The following is a 25,106-nucleotide window of genomic DNA, read 5'->3' on the forward strand; positions in this document are numbered from 1 at the left end:
AGCCAGAGAATGAGAAGTGCACTTCTGAAGTGTCTTGAAGTTGGCTGCAGTACAGGTTGCTCAACATTAATTAAAAAAAAATAATAATAGCATAATCATCATGGCAATACCAGCCCAGTGTTTTATCCCACCTTCTTTAAACAGACTAAATAAATCATTGACTTAAACAATTTTCCATGAAGTAGCATGACAACTGCTCCAGTTTACTGGCATGCATGCAGACAACAGAATCCTGGCAGAACTTTAATACACACATTTGAAAAGTAGCATCTCTGGGCTTTGGCTTTTAATTGCAGAGCATTAAATCACACAATCCACCTAGCTCTAGGCTCTCTGTCTCAGCCGTGTCTTATGCTAACCTGTTGTCAAAATAAATTTGATTTGCAAGCATACAAGAGTCAGACTGATATTTTAATTTTAGATCACTTATCTGAATGCAATTTTCACATAAGGATTTTAGCACATGCCTAACTTTAAATATGTACTTAGGGCAGCCCTGAGAAGTAAAGCAGTAAGGCCAAGATACCTAATTGCATTTAGGTTCCTAAATTCCCATAGACTTTAATGAGAACAGGGGTTCCTAGGCAGGATTTAGGAGCCAATCTATTCCTATGCCTTTGACTTTTACCCAAAGTCCAACTCACACTGTCAGACTTAAATGCATGCTCTAAGTATTTGCTTGGTTTGCTGGATGGCACCTAGAATACCCTGTACATTGCAGTCTTTGTACTGGATATGGTACTTCTCTTTTCAATCTCTACCTCTACTATTGAATGTTAAGGCAAAAAATTGAAGCATTGCTATTTACAAGAAGGAACATTCCAACTTTAAAAATTAATGCATTTATCTGAAATCCTCCCTGGAATTCAGATTATTTCCTCATATCTCAAGAAACAGTAACCATCTCCTTCCTGTAGGTCAATGTGCATGCATTAATTTAAATCCATGTGACAAATGATATCAGACTGAGCTGAAAAAACAAATCATAAATCTGTGCTGACCAGGCATATTTTCCAAAAAATGGCTTGAAATAACTTGCTTAGTAAATTAATACAAAGACTTTGACATCATAAGTGCCTCAGACTAACATCCACACAGCTGTTAAAATGGAAGTTTGTCATCCTGAGTATTAAATGGAAGGAAGGTCAGAGAAATTAATTAAGCAAATATATAGCAAGCCTGACCTAGCAGTCATTAGAAACTCAAATCAATGGGTATTTGTCTTGCAGGACAAAAGCATTACTGCTTACAGAAACGTGAAATAACTGTGGCCTTGGACCAAGTAGATAGAAATCTACTTTGGCAAGCTTTTCTTCCTAACACAGGACATTTAATTTACAAATATTGGACTTTTCCATTTTGTAACTGAATAGTAAATCTTATCCCACACTTACGGAGACCACAGCCTCATATAACCACTTCAGTGGCATTTGTCCCAAACAACAGCTAGTTTTTCAATGCCTGACCTTATTACTATGAAAGCAAGAGTTAACATACCAAAAAGAGAACTCCTTGCAATAAGCCTTTGGCCAGAGTTATGACAAGTAGATTCATGTTCTGTTTTAAGTTTTAAACTGCAGTGATGTTAAGAAATGACAAAATCAGCCTTAGCTTCTAGGATGTGCTGAAATTCATGAATGGCATTTCTGTCACTGTCAGGACTCAGAAGACAGGACAGGCAGACCTCTGGGAAACATTCTCTAAAGACCTGGTGTTCCATATTCTTATCTGGGAGACACGCAGTAAATAACACCAATACTAATGGACTAGCATATTCATTTTCAGCTTTATTTTGCATCTTGGTGATATGCTACTGCCAGCTTCAATCACGTTGGATTATGTCTATAGTGTCTCTGAACTCTTTTCGAGAATGGTAGCAGTCATCTCCATGCTACTTAAAGAGTAGGGTATCCTGCTTTTATTGTTCATTGTATTGCAGCCTGCTTTTAGATCGATGAATGACTGCTCTCCTTGTATTTAACAGGACACAACATTGGTAACTGCTGCTACATGAAAAACTGTTTAGCTTTCAGATTCATTTGCTTATACCCTAAACTTTGCAGGACTTTGTCTGTATAGTTTGCCAAATGCTGCACTTGGTGACAATAATACAATCTGGGAGTGTTTCACTGGAAGCACTGAGTGTTAACTGGGAATAAAACTTGGTTCTTCTCCATGGCTGATACGGTTCAGTTGTAGATAAATTCATCTCCTATAGCACTATGTGCTTTGGTACGTTCCCTATGCATTCCGCTTCAGTAGTTCACTTCCCATTATTTTGATTTTATGCTGGCATAAACCTATGGTAAGACAGCGCTGTGCAAACTTTACAACCTCAAGGAATTATTTGGGACACTGTGAACTAGGCATAATTCTGTCCTCATTTATCCCCATAAACAACGAAGTCCATAAATCATCTTCTATCTACTTTGGCATGCAGTGGCACTCAAGAAAATGCTATGCAGAGCTCTCCATCTTGCAAATGTAGGCTGGGACCCTGTGGCCAGTTAAGTCAGTAACGTGAAGACTTGCTTCCAAACAGCAAGCAGAGAAAACCACAAGAGTAAATCATCTTGATTCCTCCTTCCTTCCTTATTTTTTTATGTGTATATAAAAAAACCCAACAAAACCAGCAAACCACACAAAACAATGCATGCAGATGCTAGAGCACCTATCTATGGATGTGCCTTTACCTTAGAAACATCCTTTTCCTCACTTCACACCCTCTGAGCTTGGTGAATTTTTATTAATCTTATTTTAAAATAGGGGAGAACTGAGCTGTGTATAAGGCTGGGTTTTTGTTTGGTTTTTTGGAGGTTGGGTTGGGGTTTTGGGGTGGTTTTGGAGCTGTTTTGTTTTTTTTTTAAGAGAAAATCTTCCTTTTAAGGGTTTGACTCTGGATACCTAAGTGATTCTCCATTCTGTCTGGAAGTGTTCAGTGGTATATAAAGGGTCTTAAAAAAAAAAAAAAATAGTATTCTGACTTGGTAAGGATTTGTGGTTATTTTACACAAATGTAGGCTACTAGCTGGAGAATCATCTGGAAAACAGGAGTCTTGATGGGCTCAAGCTCTGTATACAAACCCATTGGCTGAAATTTTCAGGAGTGGCCTAAATTTCTTGCCTTACACTCACGAGGTCAGCGTGCAGTGTCGTCACAGAGAACGCAGGTATTTTGATGCTTCGTCCCATACTTCAGCAAGATGAGGTCCCACTGTCCCACCAATGCCACCTCTCCCATCATACCTTATCTGTAACACGCAGTGATGAAAATTACCCCCTGCTTCCAGCACTCAGAAAGTTTAAACTGCAAACTATAATATTTAGCTGTTAATACAGCAAATTAGGCAAGAAGGGCATTGTATTGCTGTGATTTGAACACTGTTTGGAAATGGTGAGGCATATTAAAGTACTTTGATGTCATTTAATGAATAATAAATGTATTTATTATTGCTATGCCACTCAAGCAGGGAAAACAACATCAGCTTGCATGGAAATATGTCGGTAACAGCTATACAGCAAACAGAAGTTGATTATATACAAATCTTTCCCGTGGCTAGGCTAGAAGTATTTTCCTGAAGCTTATCATTCCTTCATCTTTGCAAAGGAGAATGGTGTTTTATCCCCTCTGCATGCACTTGCGCTTCCTCGCCTTTTTTAGTTCCAGCAACTGGAAACTATTTCTTCATCCTCCTTTTTTTGTAATCTGGTGAAAAAGTGCTTTTATTCCTTCACAAATTCCTTTTCTAAACAGTAACCAGCAAGGACTTTACAGAACAGTGATTTTTGCAGCACCCTTTCAGAGTCCCTGTAGTTGTTCTGCTGTACAAGCAAGTGCAGCATGTTTTTGAAAAGGATTGAAAGTAAACGACCCCACATTTCATGTTCTGTGCTCACGCTAGTGTCATGTTTTTAAACAGTAGCTTCTCAGAAAGTTACTGAGATCTAAAAATCTAAAAAAGAGATTTGTAGAATTATCTTTACTATTTTCAAGACATGGCTATTAATCATTCAAACGCATTCTCACTTGCTAAAGGTGTTTTTACAAGAACTTTACTAGTTTTTAAATATCCTGAATGCCAATTTGTTTATGGGCTCATTGAATGACATGTTAATCAAATACAAATTTATATTAGCCAGAACTGTGTGGAAATAAAGAAAGTGCTAATACAACCAGAAGAAACTATAAGAATATAAATCGGAAAATTTTGCCCAGAAAATCAGTTTAGAAATAGAATTTGTTCTTTGTATTCAGTTCTTCAAATCATGGGGGGAAAACTCATTAGGATAGTCTTACAAAGAGATCAAGTGGAAAAAAGAAGCAACAGTTAGCTTATATGTTATGTGAGAAAAGCCAAGAAATTGTAGAAACTTGACTGTCTCCCTCCTTTTCCCTCTGACATAAGGTTGTAGTTAGAGCATTTACTGATTTTTATTTCCCAATAATACAAATATAGGAAAGAACATCAAGATCACGATTAAGAAAGCCTAGTTCTGACTTCACTTATCCTAGTAAGTACTGGATCAGATCTAGCTTTCCTCACCCCTACATGTTTGGTCTTCTAATTTTATTCCTTGTTTTAAAATTCTCTTTGATTTGGCTTTCAAGGTGAGGAATATGCTTAATAGCAGCAGTGACATGGCACTGCACTCGGGAGAACTGGCACAGCCATCTGAAGCCTTGTTTGCAGCTGCTCCTGCTTTCTGATCTCTCTTATAGAAGCATTTTGCAAAAACCCATTATGTTAGAAATGCATCAATAATGGCGAAAAAACAAAAGTTTAGAATAGAGAGATGCTGTTTGGTAAGGTGGGAGCTTAAATAATAGATCATGTACAGGAAAGGTTGAAAATTAGTCTAATCACTCAAAAAATTTTGAAGGAACAGCTATTCTTATTTTCCCCTGATGGTTACTACTCTGTTTTATCATTTAAACTGCTCTAAAAAATGCTGACTTTCTCCGTGCAGTAGAACTTCCAGATATTTCAGAAAAGTGCTATTGGGCAGTTGCGTAATATAATTAATGTCTGCTTGCAGTCATATACCCTGCTGCTGTTCAAAGATCCTCTTCTCTCAGGAAACCCAGTGAATTTAATAGAGCTGGTGGAGAAACTTCTTTTCCTCATCAAACTTATTAAATTTTCCAGACATTCAATGGGTGAGACACTTTGTTGGATCATATGATGAAGAGGGGAAAGAGATAGTGAGGAAAATGTGATAGCTGAGGAGCTGCAGCCGTAGTTGGGTGCTTTAGAAGAATTCCTTCCAACACAGCCCCTTCCTCTCTTAAGAACAGGGCACCTTGGTGGTACTGCTTTAGCCCCAGCGTGAGGCAGTCCTGGGTTTGCTCTGCTAGAATGAGACTAGCCGTATCGATGGGACAAAAACTTTTCAACTATATTGAAAGACTCAATTCAAATTGCTCATTTTTCAGCTTATACAAGCCCTACGCAGAGACAGACTTAAACAAAAAAACTCCAGTGATTGGCATCTACTAAAAAAAGAGATTTTGTGCACAGAAAAAGGCAAAATACTAAATGTTTTTAACCTCTTTTGAAAAACACAGAGTTAGGGTTTTTTTCCCCAAAGATTATCTGTTTAGATGCAAAGTCAGGTTCTTGCAGAAAACAGATTTGAAATGCCATACTAACTGTATTGGTTAATGCCCTTGATCTTTCCCCAGAGAAACAGTGATGGCAAAGTCCTTTGAGAGGTTCCCAGGGCTTCTCTTCCTCTAGGATCATGACTTTGACTGAGACAGGAGTTTGGGGTGGTGATTACTTCCTTGGGATTCTATTTTGGTGTGGTGGTAATGCAATAGGAGAATGATTTTTACTGAACATCACTTGTAAGAAGAGAAAGAACAATTATGCAACACTTCTTTGAGATGATCAGGCACTCGTGTTGCTTTGTAGTCTTTGGGAAATGACTCCATAGTTGGCTTCCGTGGAGTGAAAATACCCCATCCAATACAGTGGACTCTATGGACTGCATTGCCCCAGTTGTCATGAGAAATCATTGATTGAAATTCTGTTTTCCCTGTAGCCGAAACCAGTTTCCTGTGGTTGCTCCCTCCTCTAATAGCTGTCCAGCTGCCGATGCCCAGGGGTGAGCTCGTGGCAGGAACTACTCAACTTCCTGAGTGTCTGAGAGTGCCCAGGACATCCTGGTCCGTGGTTCAGACAAGTCACTGCTGTTAGCTGCAGTTATTTCTGTCCGACTCTAAGCAGCAATCTGCTAGTGTCGTGAATCGTGTCCCCATTTCTGAGAAGGAGTTACCTAGCATTACCTGTTGTGTGATTTTTCACTTAAGGTTTTGTAATGCCATCCACCTTGCACTTGAAAAGATGCTTTCAGCTGATGCTGAGCCACTTTAAGGAATCCTACACACCCCAAAACAAGGTCACTTGGTCCATCTCAAATCTTTGCCTTGCTACTTCACTACCCTGGACGTGCACAGGCTCTCAACGTCCTCCAGTCATGCAGTTCACATGCTTGTCACTGTTCAATATCAAGGATCTCCTTAGAACAAACCCAACTGTGGTGTAAACTGTTTTACATATCACGAACTCAGCATAAGCAGGTGTAACTTGCAAGTGGAGGAAGAAAGAAGGCATTGCAAGAATCAGGTTTTTTTAAAAAGAAATAAAAAGTAGTAGGTGAGGTAGTACAGATTCCCGTTGTTTATTGTTTTTCTTTCTTTGTGGGGTGACTTGCTCCATTACCTCCTGTTATGTTTACTAACGTCTAGCTTAAACTGTCAGTTAAGCGACCCCTCAATTTAGCCAAAGGTTTTAATGTAGGAGCATAAGGAGATTGCAGGAACAAATTGTCAGGAGAAAAGCAAGCTAAGACAACGGTTCTGATCCCTACACAAATAACAAACCAAGACTTTGTTTATACAGAGTATCCCATTCTTACCAAATCCAACAGATAAAATTCTGCTAAAAGTGCCAGTGTTATTTCCTTCTCTGCTATTAATTTTAAAAAACTGCTGTAGGCATTAATGTTTTGCAGATACTTGCTTAAGCTACAAATAGTTGTCCACATGTAAATAAGAAAATGCAATATTTTTCTTGCTGTGAGATGGAAAATCACTTGGAATATTCTCCTGCACTGTGTCCAAAATATCAGCAAAGCATTTGTGCACTTTGATGTCCCAAAGCAATGTTCTGAGTAGGATGCCAACCATCATTGATTTCCATTTCCAAATGATTCCTTTAAAAAAAAGTGTTTCAGCTTGAACAACCTAAAGCAGGCATAATTATTCCCTTTCTCAACACTCCCAGGCTAATTGTCTGACAACTGTCCACATAAACTGTCCACATCTTTGGTGGGTCAGTAGTAGGAAATGCAGAATATCACAGGTTAGTGCAAAAGTGCTGGGGGTTTTTGCATGTGTGTGTTTTCTGACAGTCTTTAACACTCACGTACCCACGCAGAGACTGTGGTCTAAGCCACACAGCATCCCTTAAGTCATACACCTGGGAAGGGTGGGCTTCAAGACCACTGCAAGTTCAGCTGGCTCAGAGTTAGATCTGGGATTACCCCTTTGTGACATAAAATGTCAATAATATATGAACCAACCTTGCCAAATCTCACTCTGTCCTCTGCTTAGAAAGTGTTGACTCCACAAAACCTCCTTTTAGATGCCAAATTCATTTCTTGCAATTCCTGTGCTAGAGTCAGCATCCAAATGGACTCTACAGCAGTTTCCTATAGCGTTTGCTTCCAGTTGGCCAAGGCTTTGAAGTGCACTAGAAAGGCTCGTGTTTCCTGGAGATGAAAAGTTTCTCTTCAGTTCATTCACCTGAAAAAGTGGCTTTCAAAGCTGTGTTAGAGCTATTTCTAGCAAAGTTCATGTTGATGTCTTTCAGTTATTACTATCACATAACACATAACATGGCAATAACTGCAGATAGGGTAGCGAACTTTTTATTAGAATACTACTTCCAATACGGTAGGGTTATGTTTTCAAGACAGCAAGCAACCAAGGTAATGTATCTTTAGAAGTTACTGCTTGTCAGCTGAGACAGAGTAATGGACTGCCTATGAGCTCTTAGTCCATCTCGGAAAACCAAATAAGTTTAAACCACTAAATCGCAGGCTTCATAAAAAAGCTCAGCCTAGGTTGATTGCACCTGTGGTTCCCTTATACAGCCAGTCTTTCAAATTTAGTTTTAAACTGTTACTTCTGTGAATTTTAACTAAGAAGAATTCAATGAGGTCATCTGTTACCAAACTGCCCAGTGAAGTCACTGGCACATACATCAATTGTTTTGAGGGCAGCGTGTTTACATACACACTTTAATTTTGAATCTATGGGACCAGATTGCTATGATAGCAATGGTAACTCTATTGCATATAGGTGGCGAGACTGATCCTTCATATTTGGAAGTGATGTGTAGGCTGATAGGTTTCAGCTACTACATGTATAGCAAGTCTAGACATTTCAAACCCAGGAAAATATCACAGAAGAGTTTGTTCCATGCTCAGTACATTTAAATTTTAGCACTAGCCGAAAGAAAAAAAGCCTAGCAGTCAGTTCAGGCATTTTCTTATGAACGAGTGACTGATTAAATGTCACCTGAAAAATAACATCCCTTTTAGAGCAAGATCCTAGCTGCAGGGGAACAAAAAGCAAGCTGTTCTGTTGACTCAGATTGCACATTTTAGCTCAATCTCTGTTGTAATCTGTGCTTCCCTTACCCACAGGCAAAGGTAGGGAGCAGCACTCATAAGGTACTATTTCCTCAGGTCTACAAGCTCAAGGAAGGAAGCTCAGAGGTGCCACTTCTGTAGGTGAGTATGAAAACAAAAAAAAAAAAAAGGAGGAATAGAAAAGCTTTGAGCGTTCTTTGTTTCATAAGAAACTTGGTATATTCCTTTCACACTGTGGATAAATGCTACAAAAATGTCGTGGTGTTTGTGGGCTCCAGTAGCTTTCAAGTCCTTCTTAGCAGCCCTTTTAATAGCAGCTGGTGGAATCCCCAAAGATGAAGCCTAAGGTTTGCATCTGTGTGTGTGTGTGTGTACACATACACAATCATATATGAAATGCCCTCTCTGTATTTTACTGTTATTCAACCTCTTGCTCTTATGGACAATGATGATTTCTGCATGGATTGTGCTTCCTAACAGCTAGATAGTATCCTTTTAAATCAGTCATGGTGTCACAAGATAGTTTTGGAAACAAATCCTAATGTCAGCCATTCCTGTGACTGCTTGCTCTACAAGTCATGTCCGGTAAGCTTGAAATGAAGTGGCGTATAAACATACCCCTTCCCTTAGCTGCTTGCTAAAATGGTCAGCTGCTTTTGTCAAGACAGACAGGTGTATCCAGCTGGACCCATTCAGGTGACACATTGCTTTTTCTCTTAGATTAAAGACAATAAATGCTTTAGTACTAACTACTGTTTAAGGAAACTTTCCTGTGGAATATATGCTGCTTTAATTTCCTTTCCAAATCTTGATTTATTGAGATATGTTTTTTTTCTTTTTTCTTTCAGAGATACTGCTTCATTTGTATGCACTTCTTATTTCTTACCAAAATCTTGGGTCTATGAGGATTATATGAAGTAAATGCTTAAAAAAAAAGACACATCCCCTTGCTGGTTTTCTCCAGTGGGCTACATTTTGAGATCTAAGGATGTCTAAAGGATGGTTTAAATCAAATCCCAGGCTATGGAGTACTACACAAAACATTCTCCCTAGGCACAGTATTTCTTCATAAGAAAAGTTATTCCATCTACCTAAATTCCACCTGTAACCAAATTTTATTTGTGCTTGTATCATTCTTTCATTCCTCTCTTAAAATATTATTTCCTTTGTTCCACACATAACTTAAATCAAACCACTATTAGAAAACAACAGGATGGCACATAACTTCATTGTCTATAACAGTCCCGTTATAAATCTTTAATGTATGTGCAAGGACTTTGGCAAATAAAGCCACTGATGAAAGGCTGGCTGTTTACACAGGAGAGGGTTGCTCACAAAGGCGAGTGTTTGCAAGGTCAGGATCTCTTGCACTTCTTTTTTTTTCTGCATCACAAGCAGAGTAACTTTTGCAAATGCAAGTAGCTGTAGATTACCAAAATTATTCTCAATATACTTTTCACAGAAGTCTCTTAGGTTCTGATCCAAAGTCAGTGGGAGTATTGCCTTCCATGAATTTGGGATCAAGACCCAACGCAGAAGGCGGCTGGGGAAAAACTCCTTTACAGATGCAATTATGGGTTAGAATTTTTTTTTACTTGCTATTACCAACCTGTTCCCATTCTCCAGGCAACTCTTAAAAGAGCTCATTACTAAGATCTGGCAGAAGGAAAATGATAGAAAGTGACAGCAAGTGTCTTCTGAACAGGAGAATCTGCTTCTTTCCAGAAAATACCCATAGTGAACATGAAGATGAGAACTGTAAATGCTGTAATGGTGTGACAGAGTTTGAATGGGAGAGAATATAATGCTAGTCATCTTCAGTGTGCTGACCAAATACAGCACACGAAAAGAGAAAGGAGAGATCTTTCTGAGTACTTTTGCAACTGAACAAGGATTGGATCACCTTTACTTGAGTATTTCCTTTCTGGCTGCCTTTTGCTTGCAACTTGCAAAACTGCAGTGATGGTATAGTGAACTCAGTAGCAGAATGCAATCCAGAAAACAGTATTTTCTGGCAGTTTGCAGATGCAGACAGTAGAAAATCCTTCCATTTCTCTTCCCAGGAAACTGGCCGTAAGACACAAAGACAGGCATGTAAAATTGTAACAAAAAAAGAAAGCAATGCTTTGAAAAATTGTGCTTCTAAATATAGGGGTTATCTGACTTATAAACTTGTATGATTTGCACATGCAGTGATGCTTTTGAAGCTCTGGTGAGGTTATTGTGCAAAGATCTCAAATTCTTTTTTCTAAAATGTTCTCATATCCTTGTAGATGAAAGTTTTGAAGCATGAATCCTAAAGAATCCCCCAAAATGGAAGACAAAAAGAACGCAATGTTTATTTTTTCAGAGTTCAGTCTTTTTGGTTTGGTTTATCCAAGTTTCATGACTTTGAGTAGTTATGTTTTGTCATTATTTGGACTTCTAATAATGGGAGACACTTTCATGGCAAGATCTTGCTGACAAAATTTGGCTCCTGTGTTGAGGGCTAAGGCTTCCTCTTCTCTTCAGTTCTGCTGGTTTTCATAGTCTCAGATGGGGCTTCTGGCTCATGGCTCCCACCAGGCTTTTAAAAAATCATTGTTGAAAGCGAGCAAGCACTGCTCAGCCACTCCAATGTATTGATACGACATGTTCTTTCCCCTGATTTCCCCCATAAAGAAAGCCCAAGGATCACAAAATGACTTGGGTAGCCCCATTGGCCAGATGCTCCATTTTTATAGTGGAGTTAAAGGAATCAATATGCCAAGAGTCAATGTGACAAACAGTTAATGTCTCCAAGTGAGGTAGAAAAAATGATCTATTACTATATCTCCTCCTAGCTGAATTATGCTCAGACTGAGGGCTGAATTTTAAACTCAGCTGGTGAAAATCCAGAACAATTCTGCAACATATGGTGTGATACAGTTATTTGGTAAGAAGTCATAGATATATTGGTGATGCTGACAGAGGGAGTGCGAGCTTGAATTTTGAATATGGAAACAAAAATTGGATGGGTGACATGAGCTACTTTGGACCAGTTTATAATACAAACAAAATGCGTGATGTAGCAAATTCTCCAATAATCATGAAATCAATCAGACAGGGCAGGGAGAGAAAGGGGAGGTTTGTCCACCAGATAATTTAGATTTGCTTGAGCATGTGGTTCTTTACAGGCATCAGCACTGATTGAAACTCTAAAGCAAAGCAATAACAGAAAAGCTGTGATTTATGATAAAAAGGAATAAATCCTTCTTCTGTTTCTAGCAGAAGAAATGTGAGCATCTGTGTTTTCAGCAACCTTCTGTCTTGTTTCCTCATCTTTCCCTCTGAACAAAGTACTGACTGACACGAGGGATATGATGTTCTTCCTGTCTAGGAATATCTCTGGCTAACTACTATGAATTCAGAGGATCTGTGGATAGGACCCCCAGAGGCTTAGTCTGGCCAGGGCTAGATGAAACAGATTTGAAACTTAAATGCTAAAATAATGCTGAGAAAAGGTATGTGCCTCTGCGGCCATTATTCAAGCAAACCCTTGTTCAGTTCACATGCTGTTTGCTTTGTATTTATGTTCAAAAGGGATGAAAAGATCATTAAAGATTCCATGAAATAAGTCATGAAGATTCAGAACTGAGCACATAGCATTTGGAGTTTTCTCCAGATGTTTCAGTGAAAATCAGATGTCTGATTTGCAGTCTGTCTCTGATCATCGAGTTCATTAGGATACATACTTTCACAGCCTTATTTTAAAGTTCAATGTATTGAATTATCATCCAAAAAGGAAGATGCCAGAATTCTTGCCTAAAGCTTTAGGGAACAGATACAGAAGGTGGAAGAATTGTGGACCAGTTCATCTGCATCTTCTGAAGGTCAGCCTGCCTTACAGGTGCACTTTGAAGGTACTTTGCAAAATGTAGAGCATGATCTTTCTAATTCTGGATGGGTTTGGGGTGCATAGCTATACCTTTGAACATTGGAAAAGGCAAGTACATTATTTTTGCTCCTGTTTAAAACAACAGCTCAGGCAGCAGTATTTAGGAAGTACCAATCTTAGTCCTTTAATCCTCCTTGAATACTACTGCACTGCTGCTTTACACACAGTAGGTTCTGGGGCTTGTGTGGGTGTGGAAAGCGAAGAGAGTCACTGTGGCAAAGAAAATATTCTGAATTGTAGCTATTACAGAGTATTACACAATTGCCCTTGGTAAGAAGTGATAGTAGCAAATAATGGTATATTCATTTTGTTGTTGAAAATGGATTGTCTAAGCGTATATCTGAAAATCCCAATTAAATTCCATCTTGATGCTCACAGCAGGTAAGTATAATGAAGATTCTAAGAGATCTGCTTTCATACATATGAATAAAATAATTATTATGCAGCATATCTAAGTAGTTGACACCATCAAGTCTACCCTTGAATAACAGGAAAGGAAGAAAATGTCCTTTCTTTTGCAGTCAGAAGGAAAGTATTGACTACGTATGTGGCACATTTTGGATGCCACTAGCTGTAAGTTATTTTTCTTTATAAACATGACAACTCTACTAAGCGTGGTACAAAAATTCTCTACTCTTGTATGAATACAGCTAAGCTTATCTCTTTGAGAATGTGCTGAATGTCGTACCTTTTAATGTAACGTTGTCTGCACCATTGGTTCCTGGTGTAACTATGACATACATTTTCACTGTGCTCTGAAATTATGAGGCGTGTTTATCCACCCCCTGTATATTCTTTCCTGCAGTTTTGTACTGGAAGTTTTGTCTCTGGTACTTAAATGACAAGATGGTGCAGTCATATTTCATATTGCAAGGAAATGTTGTCAGTGCTTCTACAAGTGAAAAAGCAGTAGAGATATAGTGATGTGAATTAAAGTTGTTTAGGTGACTACAAATATTGAGCAACTACCATTAGTTAATTAATTAAATTGACTTGCAACTCATTACGGGCAATGTAGGATAAAATTAGTAAACTTTCCTATGCTTGTATCTCTCTAAGATTGCAATGCAATAAAGTGAACTTGACTTACGACACAAGGCTCCTGCCAGGATTACTTAAAAGACAGGATGAAGAAGTGAAAACATTTGTTTACTAATATACTTATTCTAGACTGTTGAGAAATTAGATTTTATACCTAATGTTCTCCATTTTAAATTTGACATGAACAATAATTCTAAGGTTCCACTTCAGGAAACATATTTTGATTAGAGACTCAGAATCGCATGAAGGCATAAACCCAGCTATAATCTTTCTTTTCATCTTGTGATTCTCATTATGAATCCAGTATCTTTCCAACATCAGCTCTTATTTGCATTTCTTTTCCTTCCCCCCATTTTGGTCCTCAGAAAAAATAATTTGAAAACAGTAGCTTGTTAAATTACCAGAATTAGTTTACCTGAAAATGTCTGATGATAATGTCATCAAAACTGCATGTTCTGAGCACGTTCTAGTTATAGGTAAAATCCCTGCTATTTCCTCATGATAGATAAATTAATACTAGGTTTATAACGCTCATTCAGAGATATCTTATAATAAATCCTCTTATGTTCCAAATCCATTATTGACTTTGCTGGATATCTAGGTGGAGAAAACGGGGACCGATGATATACTCACTGATCGTGAACCTGTCACTGGAAAAATTGCACTGATCTTAGGTTCAGGTCCTTAAATGAGAGCAACTGTTAACACCTACCAAATGCTTATAAACAGAAAGGGAGAAGTCAGGATAGGAGAGAAAGGGAAGTAGGGAGCAGATCAGATTCAGATGCGATTCACGCTCCTCATAGATTTGTCCATCTTCAGACTTGTGCAGCTAATGAAGAATAATTTTTTCTTATTAATTGCTCATTATCTTAACAATTGCAACTCAATAGCACCATATGTCACAAGGGTTCTCTTAGGCAAAAAGGAGAAAATTCTCTTGACTGCAGTGTCAGAAATAGCTCTTATCAGCACCTGAGTATCAATCTCAAGGAGAAAAGTCTCTAAGATATGCATGTTGCATATGAGTGGAAAGGTGTGATAACTGCCAGGGTATTTCTTGGTGTCATTAGCTGTTCCTAGGACTAAACATTACACACATGTTTAGCAGCATCTCTGCAAAAACTCTTTCAGCAGAAACTGAACTTCATTTGTCTAATTTCTGAGAATTATCCCTTCTAATAGAGTGACACTAGAAATTTTGCTTGAAACTAAAATGACAGATAAATCAAAAAGGAATTTTTTTCTTCATTATGTAGAGACTTCCTATATGTTTCCCAAGAGTTTACAATAACCAAATAAACCCCAACTTCTAAACAAAAATTGAGTTGGAAAATTAAAGACTGCTTTCATCGGTGCTCCTTTACAAGAGATTGATGCTTATTTAATACTGACATTTGACTGAACAGCAAGAAAAGAATCCCTAACTTTTGGCATTTGTATGTACTGCTCTCTAAAAAATTTAGCATGCGTTGCCTTAAAGAGTTAAACATGCCTGAAGCCCAAAATGGCAGTTATTCTCAAGGCAGGCGGTTATTCTAAAGCCAGAGCCTCATAAGTCACTGAGAAAGCTGTATCAAGAAACCAGAGGAATGCAGCTTAATATTAGTCCCTAAATTAACAGAACGAAAACTGCATAGTCAAATTTGCTTTAAATGCTGCAGAGTTTCTTCCAAAGGCCTGCAATTATTGCCCAAACTCTAATTTTGCAAACACTTTCAAACTATGTAAAAATCCCTCCTCTTATAAACCAAACTTTAAATCATGCTTTCCCTCTCCTACCCAGTACCGTATTCTACAAATAGAAAGCTGTTACTGCAGAGTACAGAAACAGAACATTTGAATCACAAGAAGAATCACAGCTATGCTGTGCTAAAGTACTGCTTATAAACATTTGTCTACAAAAGAGCATCTGTAATTTCAGACCACATTGAAGAATTTACCTCAAACTAGAAATTAGCCATATCTGCTGAAGTCAAATAAAAGTATTATTCATCATCAAGGCACTCATTCACATAGTTGCAATCTACAATTTATCATTTTCCAAAGGCACAGTCCCTCTAAATCCAGCATTAGAGCAACAGTACAGAGAATAGTTTGCACCCAAGCATAGGAAGCATGCTGTATAATTAACAGAGAACACACAAATGTAAGCTGACATTAAGTTATTAAGCACCATCTCTGCTTAAACACCGTCAAACGTAACTATAGGAAAAAGCTACAAACCTAACAGTACTAGTTCAGCACCGGACCATACAGCAAGCACTTCCCTGCAATACACACACCCACACACAATGCAAAATGATACAGTTAGTGTCACTGCATATCGCTCGATTCCTTCACTTGATTTAGAAACAACGACAACAAAAAATCATGCAGCTCTGACACTGCTCCCGGACTGGAGGTTGTCTCTCTCCCAGCAAAAGCTGCTGATTAACCCAGGGAACTGGTGCCTGCTGCAATATCCAAGTCACTTACTGCATTGCTTTTCAGCGGAGTGAAAGTGGCTGCTCTTCCCAGGCACACATGGCTCTCAGCTGGAGGGGTTCTCTATTCAGCACAATTCAGCTCCAAAGTCTCTGCATGTGGAGGGTAATTGCCTGTGCTCTGTACTGGGGTTTTCTGGCTGCAGTGACTGCTCACCCTACCCATTGCCTCTGGTGTATGCTAAGTAAGCAATCCCCTGGGTCTTCATAATGAAAGGATGAAGAGTCACAGCTTTCGAGAGCAGATAAGGTGTTCTGCCGAAAGCCTCTGTGCTTCCATGGCATTTTAAAGGCAAAGGGGGCTGGGGTTGTCTTCATCTTGCCCTATAGTTCTTTATAGTGCAAGTTGTTGTATTCTGTAACTTGCAGTCGAATTCACAGCTGAACGCTATTTTTTATGTTTCAGAGAGATCTTAAGTTTACATTACAAATTCAAGCCAATGCATTTTTAAATGTTGAAGAACAAACTCTTTCAATTGAACTTAATCTTCTGTATTTCAGAAGTACAAGTGAAGGGGATGGGTTTCCTAGCTCTGAAACAGACTGTACCAGCCCCACTTACATAAAGGGTACAGTCAAAAAGTAGTAGCGTAAAGCTTCACGGATTAACATCCCACATTTAACACTCTCCAAGCACTGCTCTAGTCTTGAAGGAGGGACTGTCACCCTTGTCCGTTGTCTGTAGAGTGTCTGTCACTGTGTGGTGGGGGAACTGGTCCTACAGCATGCTGACAGGGTAGAAATAACAAGCAGTAGTAATAGAGGCAGTAAGAGCAAAAGCCACCGTAAATAATTTCTCATTAGGGACCCTAATTTTTTCATTACCATGACAAGTTTGACTCTGTTCATTTGGGAAGCCATGGTGGAATTGCACTTGCTTTCCCTGTATGTAACCAGGTCGAGCGAGGTGTACCGAGGAGCAGATTTGCGAAGCCAGACTGCCGCCCACTCCAACCCTGACCTTCAAAGGGACTCTTAGGAGAAAAGACCCGTTCTGGTGCTATGCTTACCTGTTACCCAGGCCTCCTGTGACCTGCTAGTGCTAATTGTGCCTAACCATGTGTGGTAAATCTGTGAAAACAAATACATTGCAGTCCTGCTGGTAAAACCGTGATTCTTTCTCCATGTAGGTGCCCCAATAGATAACACAGCAATCGTTAATTAAGATTTCCTAAGACTAGGTGTTGTGTAAGGTGTTGATTCACTCATCCCCCTAAGGCTTTTGGGCAGGGGAGATTTTCTCTGCCACTGACAGGAGCTTTAAGTCCTCATGAGAACAGCAGCAGCCTCATGTTGGTGAGAGGAGGCTTTAACCCCCTTAGTGATGGCTTTGAGCATCCCCAGAGGCTGATTATCCTTTCAGATAGCGTGGGGAAATCCCAGCCACCAAAACAGTGTGGCTAATAAATTCTGCAGGAATATGAATTGGATCCTTTAGAAAAAGGGCAGTCAAGGACAGGCATCTAGAAAGAGCATGTCACATTTTTCCTTTGGAAAGTGTTTTATTAGCTGGACTTCAGCTTTTTCTGGAATTTCTGTATCAATGCAGCTTTCTACGATACCTCTCAGCATCACTGGTACTGTACCTATTGTTTTCAGTGCTGTAATTTCTGCCTGTGAATATGCCAAAGACACTGAGTCTTCCTGGCTGTTGGATGTTGCTGGAAAGGTTGCTGGTTTGCACTTTCACAAAAATAACATCTTGGAGGAGAGGGGAAACCAGCACACCATATAGCGGTGTCAGCATCAGTGGGTTTCTATGAAATGAGAAGACACTCCTGTAGTAGAAAAACTGACCTTTTTGCACCCTGTTGTACTTAGAGCTGTGTTTAGCACCACAAGGTAACAAATCTGTTGAGTCATAGAAAGTAAGAACCAACGAAGGCACCTTGAATTTTAAGTTCGATGTGTATAGTAATTATGTATTAGGCACTCGTGTCTTAACTCTTAAAATGCAGAAGAGACACAGTCCCTGTCCCAAGGGCTATCCGGTAAAAATCAGATAAAATGATGCAGATGTGTAACGACCAGGATTGCCAGGTGATAGCCGTGTTGCAAGAAGAGCAGGAAAATCTGGCTGGATTTGGGAGCTGCAGCGTTGGTAGCAGAAACAATTAACTCATGCTGAAGGATCTCTGCTTTTATAGGACCCTATAGAAAGGCACTCAAGTTCTCCTGTTTATTCCTCTCTCACCCTTTTGGAGCATATTGATCCTTCCAATAAGTCCATTTACTTTCCTTGGTTGGGGGATAAGCTATAATGGATTTCTTTGAAGTTTGAGTTGGACAAAAATAATTGAGTCAGCACAGTAATTAGGTGTGGACCTTTTTAACATTCCAGTAGACACCAGCCCTGGCCATGGGCAGATAAGTACTTATTCTAACAAGCATAATAATGTTATGTTCTGGAGCTATGGTGAGGGCAGAGGGAAGGATTATAGATTTCAATGGATCATTTTCCTCTAGTTTTCTGGGCTCCTTGCCTCAGCTCAATAACACAGCAAACTCTGCTATGCTACCACATCACTTCACTTTCTGCTAGTAACAGTATTTCAAACCCTAAAACTAAAAAGAACTGAGCAAATGATTTACTGGGGAGAGGCACAAAGGACGACAGCGTTGACTCAGAGCCTTTAGGAGACATTTTAAATTTAAAAGCACAATTGCTCCCCCACTCAAAAAAAAACCCAAACAACCCAACCCAAACCTGTCTATGCGGTCATTTCAATGAAAAATAAATATGTTGTAAAATAACTATCACATTTAAGGAACAGACCAATAAATACCATGGAAGTGTGGGGTTGTCAGTTTGTTGCTGTGTAGGGAGGTACCAGCGTCTAAGAAGCAGTGTTGCACAAAATGATTTAACTGAAGAGCTTTTCCAAGCCAGCTGGAGAGTATATTATATTTGCAAACTGCAATAAAAGAGAATTGAATTTTAACCTTCCTGCTATGGAAACATAAAGGGCTTATAATTGACTCTGGACGTGTAATATTGAAAAGAGCCATATAGTGCAGAGTGCTCGTCCATGAGAAAAGTAAACTAGTTCACATATGAATTTATGTTTATTGTAAATTTATTTATTTGTTTGTCATAAATATAGAAAGACATATACAGTAGCAATATAGTTGTGTCAAGAAGAGACTCCATAAGCTTAAAAGAATTTGGAAGCAGCCTGGATTTGCCTTTATCAAATTACTCAGTGTTATAATACAGGACAGGTTTATTGTGGCTGCAATAGCCTGGGATAACTGGTGGTAGCTATTGTACAACAAGGTGAAGAGCATGGCCTGCATAGTGGGCAGCTGAACTGGAGGCCAATGTTTGCAGGCACATCACCTTGTCACTTCTATTTTGGACAGGGAATAGAAAAATGGGGAGGAAGAGACTGAGTAAAGCCTGCTTGAGTCACTTGGAGTCTTCAGAGAATTCAGAGAGCACAACTTCAGGTGACAAAAAGGCAAGGATGTTCTGTGCGTCTTTTCAAAGAGTTAGGCAAAAGATCATCCTTTTTCCTTAGTTATTTTAATAAACTATGATGTAATTCAAATTTGAAATATTCTCTTGCTTCATCATCTTTTAGCTGGCTTTGTGGTCAGCTGCTCACTGCAACCCATAAAAATCGAGCACTGGAAAAAGGACTTCCTTACTACACATCATCTTATGACAGTAACTAGAGGAAAATCTGCCTGATATTGTGTCCTAGAAGAAAAGTGATTATAAAAATTAGATATTTGCACGTTGAGAGTTAGGACAATAATACTTTGTTTGATGCCCGAATTCAGATTTGCATACATAATGAAACTTACCATGGTTAAACTGTGTTTAATGTGCAAGATGGACACCCATTCATAACTATAGCTCTGATAATCTGTGTGTTGTTATTCTAGAATAATTTAACCTAAGTTGAATGACAAACACCTTAATTTTCAACATAAGCATATAACTACAAACTAAACAGGAATGCAGTTTTTAGGAATCTGCTTTAGATACACATCTTTACTTATTTCAGGTGAATTTTCCTGGATATGCCTACATAGGCAGACCCTGTAAACGTGAATGCACAGGAGTCATGCCTGTCCCCTCTAGGAGGACATTTCCAAATCTTTCTTAAACTGATCCATTTGAGATACTACAGCTTGTGGAGATGAGAAGCAAAAGGAACTGAGTATTTAGTCAGCAAAGCATCTCATTTGAATTAGAGACACACTTTCTAATTGCATGGGGCAATCAACTATGGGGATCAATGTCTTAATTAGCTTATATTTTTCTCTTAAATTACCAGATTGCATACTCTTCTATACTCTGTTTCAGCTTTTCTTCTTTTGTTACTCTCACTGCTGTTAGTCTTATTGACTTGCTACCAATAAAATGCATTATTTAATCCTCAACTTTTCATCCATAATGTTTTCCAGTTAAAGCTGTGAGTTCAACTTTACTCTCCTTATCCTTCCTATATGATTGTTCTCTCTCAGGTCAAGAATAAGAGGAAATCCTCCTGTCACACGGGAAAATCCAGGTTTGTCCCCAGTAAAACTGAAAGTGGGATCATGGAATTTGAACGTGGTCTAACAGAATATTCAAGATCATTTTACAAAAGTTGTAGTCCCTGTGCCCAAAAATGCATTAGGCCCTTCATGGGTGGTGAAAAGGCAGGCCCAGCCATAAAAATCCTTCAGTCTGGCAAAAAGACATCTGCTCTGAAAGGATGTACTATGGAGCTGTGGGAAACTATGGTTTTGTATTTCAGCATGAGGGAAAGAAGAGCAGAGTGTTACTGAGGAAAGCAGATGATGTGAACTGAAAGGTATGCAGACATCCCTGATTGTCCATGAGATCAGAGAATGTCTTCTCTCCAAACACATTTTGCATTTGGATCTTGCCACTGGATTTTCTGGGGAACTGACTGACACTAAACTCTGAAGGCTTATATGTTCATTTTGGAGCTGGTTTTGACTTGACCAGAGGTAATCATAGGCTGAAGGATAGTTTAAGTAAGTGGTGTGGCTTTGATTTTGTCAACATGGGGATGAGAACTTGGTTGTGGCAAGACACAGGACTTTCAGACAGGAGCTACTGAGAGTCCTGAACAGCAACTGAGGAGGGTGCTGTGACATTTCAGAAGAGAGAGGTTTAGCTGCCTCTTGGCTATGCTGAAGAAAAAAGGAAAGTGAGACCTGGAGGCTGTGGACAAACCACAGCCCCAGCTATCACTTACTGTGCCAGGACGGAGGCTGGAAATTCACAACTCTGATACAGGTCATGGGATGAAGCTAGGACAAGCGACCAGTCTCTTACTGCTCTTCTGTGACAGTTATTTATTGCACAGCGCTGAGAGATAATGAATTTCCTTTCCCATTTGAACAGAGTTAATTCTACCTATCAAACTTCCTTTGGTATTGAAAATTCAGAGGAATAAACCAAATTATTTTTATGTAGCCAGTTCCCAAAAGCCTCCAAGAGAACAAAAATTGAATGAGCTCTTCTGAGAAATATTTTCTTCTCTTTCTCCTGTGTCTTTGGGAAAATGGATGATCTGATGAACTCCTTATCTGTGCATCTTTATTCTTACTCTCTTCAGAGCTGAAGTCAAACACTCAAAAGGCTGGGTCAAAAGAAGTGCAATAGCAGAGAAAGCAATCTGGCTGCAAATGAAGGATTTAGTAAAATGGGTCTTTTATGCAGCCAGCTTCTACAAAGAGAAAGGCAAGTGCAAGTGCCCATGCTGTCCCATTAACGTTCTTCTGACTTAATCTGGAGGAGCTGGGATGAGAGAGGAATTCAGGTCTGATGATCTGTAACTCTCTCCGAGGCTGTCTGACATGGGTAATGGTGCAAGCATTGTGCAAGCAATGCTTTAAAGAATCTACTGTCTAATGTTAAAAAGTAACGCCTGTGAGTTATCTTCCTAGCCCCGTGTTTCTCCAGGAGAGAACTGGATTGCTTCCTGTCTTTACAGGTTTTGTACAATGAGGCTGGGAGCGCTGAGCAGAGAGCTAATGAGCCCTCATGAAAGCAGATAGATCTTGTTGCTTTGCAAACACTGATGTGCTCAGTCTCCCAGTGGAACCAATTCAAAATGACTGTGGTTCCCACTCTGGGAGGTTGGTGACCTGGGACTTGAAGTAACAGTGATGGGAAAGACTCTTCTGTTCATTTCAGATGGCCTCTGAGGGCAGACCTGGACTATTAGAATCAGTTTCAACACGTGAATTTTAGCTTATTAGCTAATGTCTGGATACATCAAGTGGTTAATAGTTGGGTGTGAATCTACTTTTAGTGCTTTGTATTAAGCAACAACTAAAAACTTATAAAATTAAGATGTCTAGGAAACAAAACTAAATCCAGAAATAATTATAGCAAGTTAGACCTTCTTAAGAGATGGAAACAATCTCAAACCAAAAATAGGTTATTACATGATGGATCATAAGACCTGTGGGTAATAGGGTCATACATTGCGCCAGGCTCCCCTCAAATATTTACCACTCTGCGTGGCATGTATCCCTTGGAACAGTATGCAGGTAAAAAATGCATCGTACGTGGAATGTGTAAGTCATAGATGAGGAATAACAATTATGAACGATCTCATTCATCTGTGCATAATTTTAAGATTATGTTGCTGTTACTCAGTATCACAAGACATTTATGACTGGGAGAACCAAAATGAAAATATGGACTTGGAACAAAAAAAGGTTCATCATGCCAAATGGAAGGGTTTTTTTCTTCTAGAGAGCAAATCATGCCTTCCTGCCATGGATGCTTTGGGGTTTTTGTGCAAGAAGCAGGCATCTTGCTGTAGTTCAGAGAACTGCAGGAAAAATATCTTAAAAGAACATAAACCTTCCAGTATGTCCCATTGCCAAAGAGAATATATATAGGCATGTTGGGTTGAAAAGTGGTCTGAAAGCATTTCCAAAAAAACCCTAAAAGTCAGACTGTCATTCTTTTTAGCTTAGCATGAAGCAAGGGAGAAAAAAATTATTTGCTAGGACATGGGTTAAGAAGAGGTTGGAAATGTCTGAGAGAAGTTATGCTTCTCTTTTGTACAAAGACAACCTCATATTGCTTAAGCAGTGGTGAAAATACGAAATTAGTCATATATATTGATATCTACTAGAAAATGTTCTTCTTCTTCTGCCCCCATTCAAATCTACCTTCAAAAAGAATTGTGTTCAGTGGGAAAATGTCATGGCTTTTACACACCTGGTCTTTAGCACAAGGGAGAAGAAAGTCCCACCTGCACTCAGTTCCCTCCTGAGGTTTTGATTTGTGCTTAGAAGCAAACCACTCTATAAATGATAACCAGCCCTCAAGTCCCCAGATTTCCTTTGCTGTTGTAAAAAGTATACCTAGGATCCAAATGGAGAAATCATAGACCCCAAACTCACTGGATTTTTGCAATCCACTTCAGTGGAGCTGACGCTCCTCTGGAAGTGCAATTAAGCTAGAAACTGGCCTTTAGTTAGTGAGCCGATAGGTGATGAGCTTTGGGTGGGACACGTCTCTGTTTTGCTGTCACAGTCCTTTTCCTTCCGTAGAGCATTTTTTGGTCGTATGAAAGGCAGCGCTTACATGCTCCCAATTTTTTTCATTAGATAAAATAATTTTCCAGGCTTATCCTCTGTGATTTCCAAGCAGTGCTGTAAAACAGCATGCCAAGCCCAATTTAGACTAGAACTGTTATCTTTGAGGTTTTCCAGCTGATGTGCTTGGTAAGATGGTATGTAAATCACACCTATGGGCTTATTATCTAGCCACATCACAAACCTCACTACGGTCCTGAGATGAAGCTGCATGAATAGGATTTTTATTTTGCTCTTGTACGTATTATTTATTAGTCTGTTCTATAAGTCAGTGCTTGATTTGGCACAAATGATCAGCTCTGATCAGAGCCGTAGATGTAGAGGGAAGAGCAAAGATACCCCTATATCTTGATTTACCTACTACATGTACCTCCTTATAAAACATTATAGCCTTAAAAATTAACAGGCAATGGAGGGAAAGCCTGCATTCAGGTAATGACAAGTTTCTGAGTGATACAGCTGGTGCGTTAGGAATTCATTCATTGCACTGCCACAGCAAAAGACGCAAGAAAAGTTTCAGTTACTAGTTCCAATAAAATCAGCTCAGCTTGGTGACAAAATAAATCAACCTCAGGCCTCAGATATATGACGAACAACAATTCCAGTGGAGACATACATTTCTTTATGATGAAACTGTCAAACATTATTAAAAAATCATGAACACAATTTTTTCTGTAAACAAAGAACACTTCATTATAATATCTGCCGTCTGATCTTCTATGCCCAGCATATATTAGCAATGAATATGAAATGCCTTTCCTTGAAAAAGGAAATGCAAAATAAAAGTAATAGAATGTAATTTTTTTACACACATAGAAGGACCTGGTTATATCACATGCACATTTTATTCTGCTGCAAGCATCTTTTTTAAATCAGAATAAATCTCCATTTTTCAGCTGTTTAAGAAAAAAGCTCTACTCCAGTAAAGTTGAGCTCAATTATAACAGTTCATTACAGCAAACAAAAAGCTCAGTTCCCTAGAGAAGAATAGCATTAAGAATGACGAGTTGTTTGCTGTTTTATGACCAAGTGTCTGTGAATGGTCCAGTGGTGAACTAATTTCTTTTAATTTTTGCTCGTATTAGGATTATCTGTCCTTTACTAAAATAGTTTTCAAATCTCTGTCACAAACTGAAAGACCAGAAGAAAATTCCTTCTAGAACTCAGCCTTGTTATTGTAATAGAATGTTTTTTAGGGTTTTGAGCTTTTAATTTTTTTAGTGACCTGCAACTCTTTTCACATTTGGAAAAAAAAAAAAAAGTAAGGTTTGCTATTTATTTAGTGCTGCTAGATATTTTAGTATAATGAAAACGCAGAAAAAATCTGAGTCCTATCTCAGCTGAGTGTGAGCCTATTCGCGCCAGAGAAACCATCCCAGTGTGACTGATGGAAATCTTCATGGGAATCCCTTTGCAGG

The 25,106-nt window shown here is 38.9% G+C and overlaps 1 protein-coding gene across 4 annotated transcripts in view; it reads right to left on the reverse strand.

Annotated features, from left to right (window-relative positions):
- CTXND1 (cortexin domain containing 1) overlaps positions 1 to 16,351 on the reverse strand; it is a 36,751-nt gene extending 20,400 nt beyond the window's left edge. For 3 of the 4 annotated variants that reach the window (XM_052808935.1, XM_052808934.1, XM_052808936.1), the window contains exon 1: positions 16,097 to 16,351. The gene's annotated coding sequence lies outside the window, so the exon portion shown is untranslated. Of the gene's footprint in view, positions 1 to 7,587; positions 7,756 to 16,096 lie in introns of those variants that run through there. The other variant, XM_052808937.1, reaches the window with a different exon arrangement.
- Between the last annotated feature and the right edge of the window lie 8,755 nt (positions 16,352 to 25,106).

The sequence above is a fragment of the Harpia harpyja genome, chromosome 14, assembly GCF_026419915.1.
Source record: "Harpia harpyja isolate bHarHar1 chromosome 14, bHarHar1 primary haplotype, whole genome shotgun sequence".
Taxonomy (NCBI): domain Eukaryota; kingdom Metazoa; phylum Chordata; class Aves; order Accipitriformes; family Accipitridae; genus Harpia; species Harpia harpyja.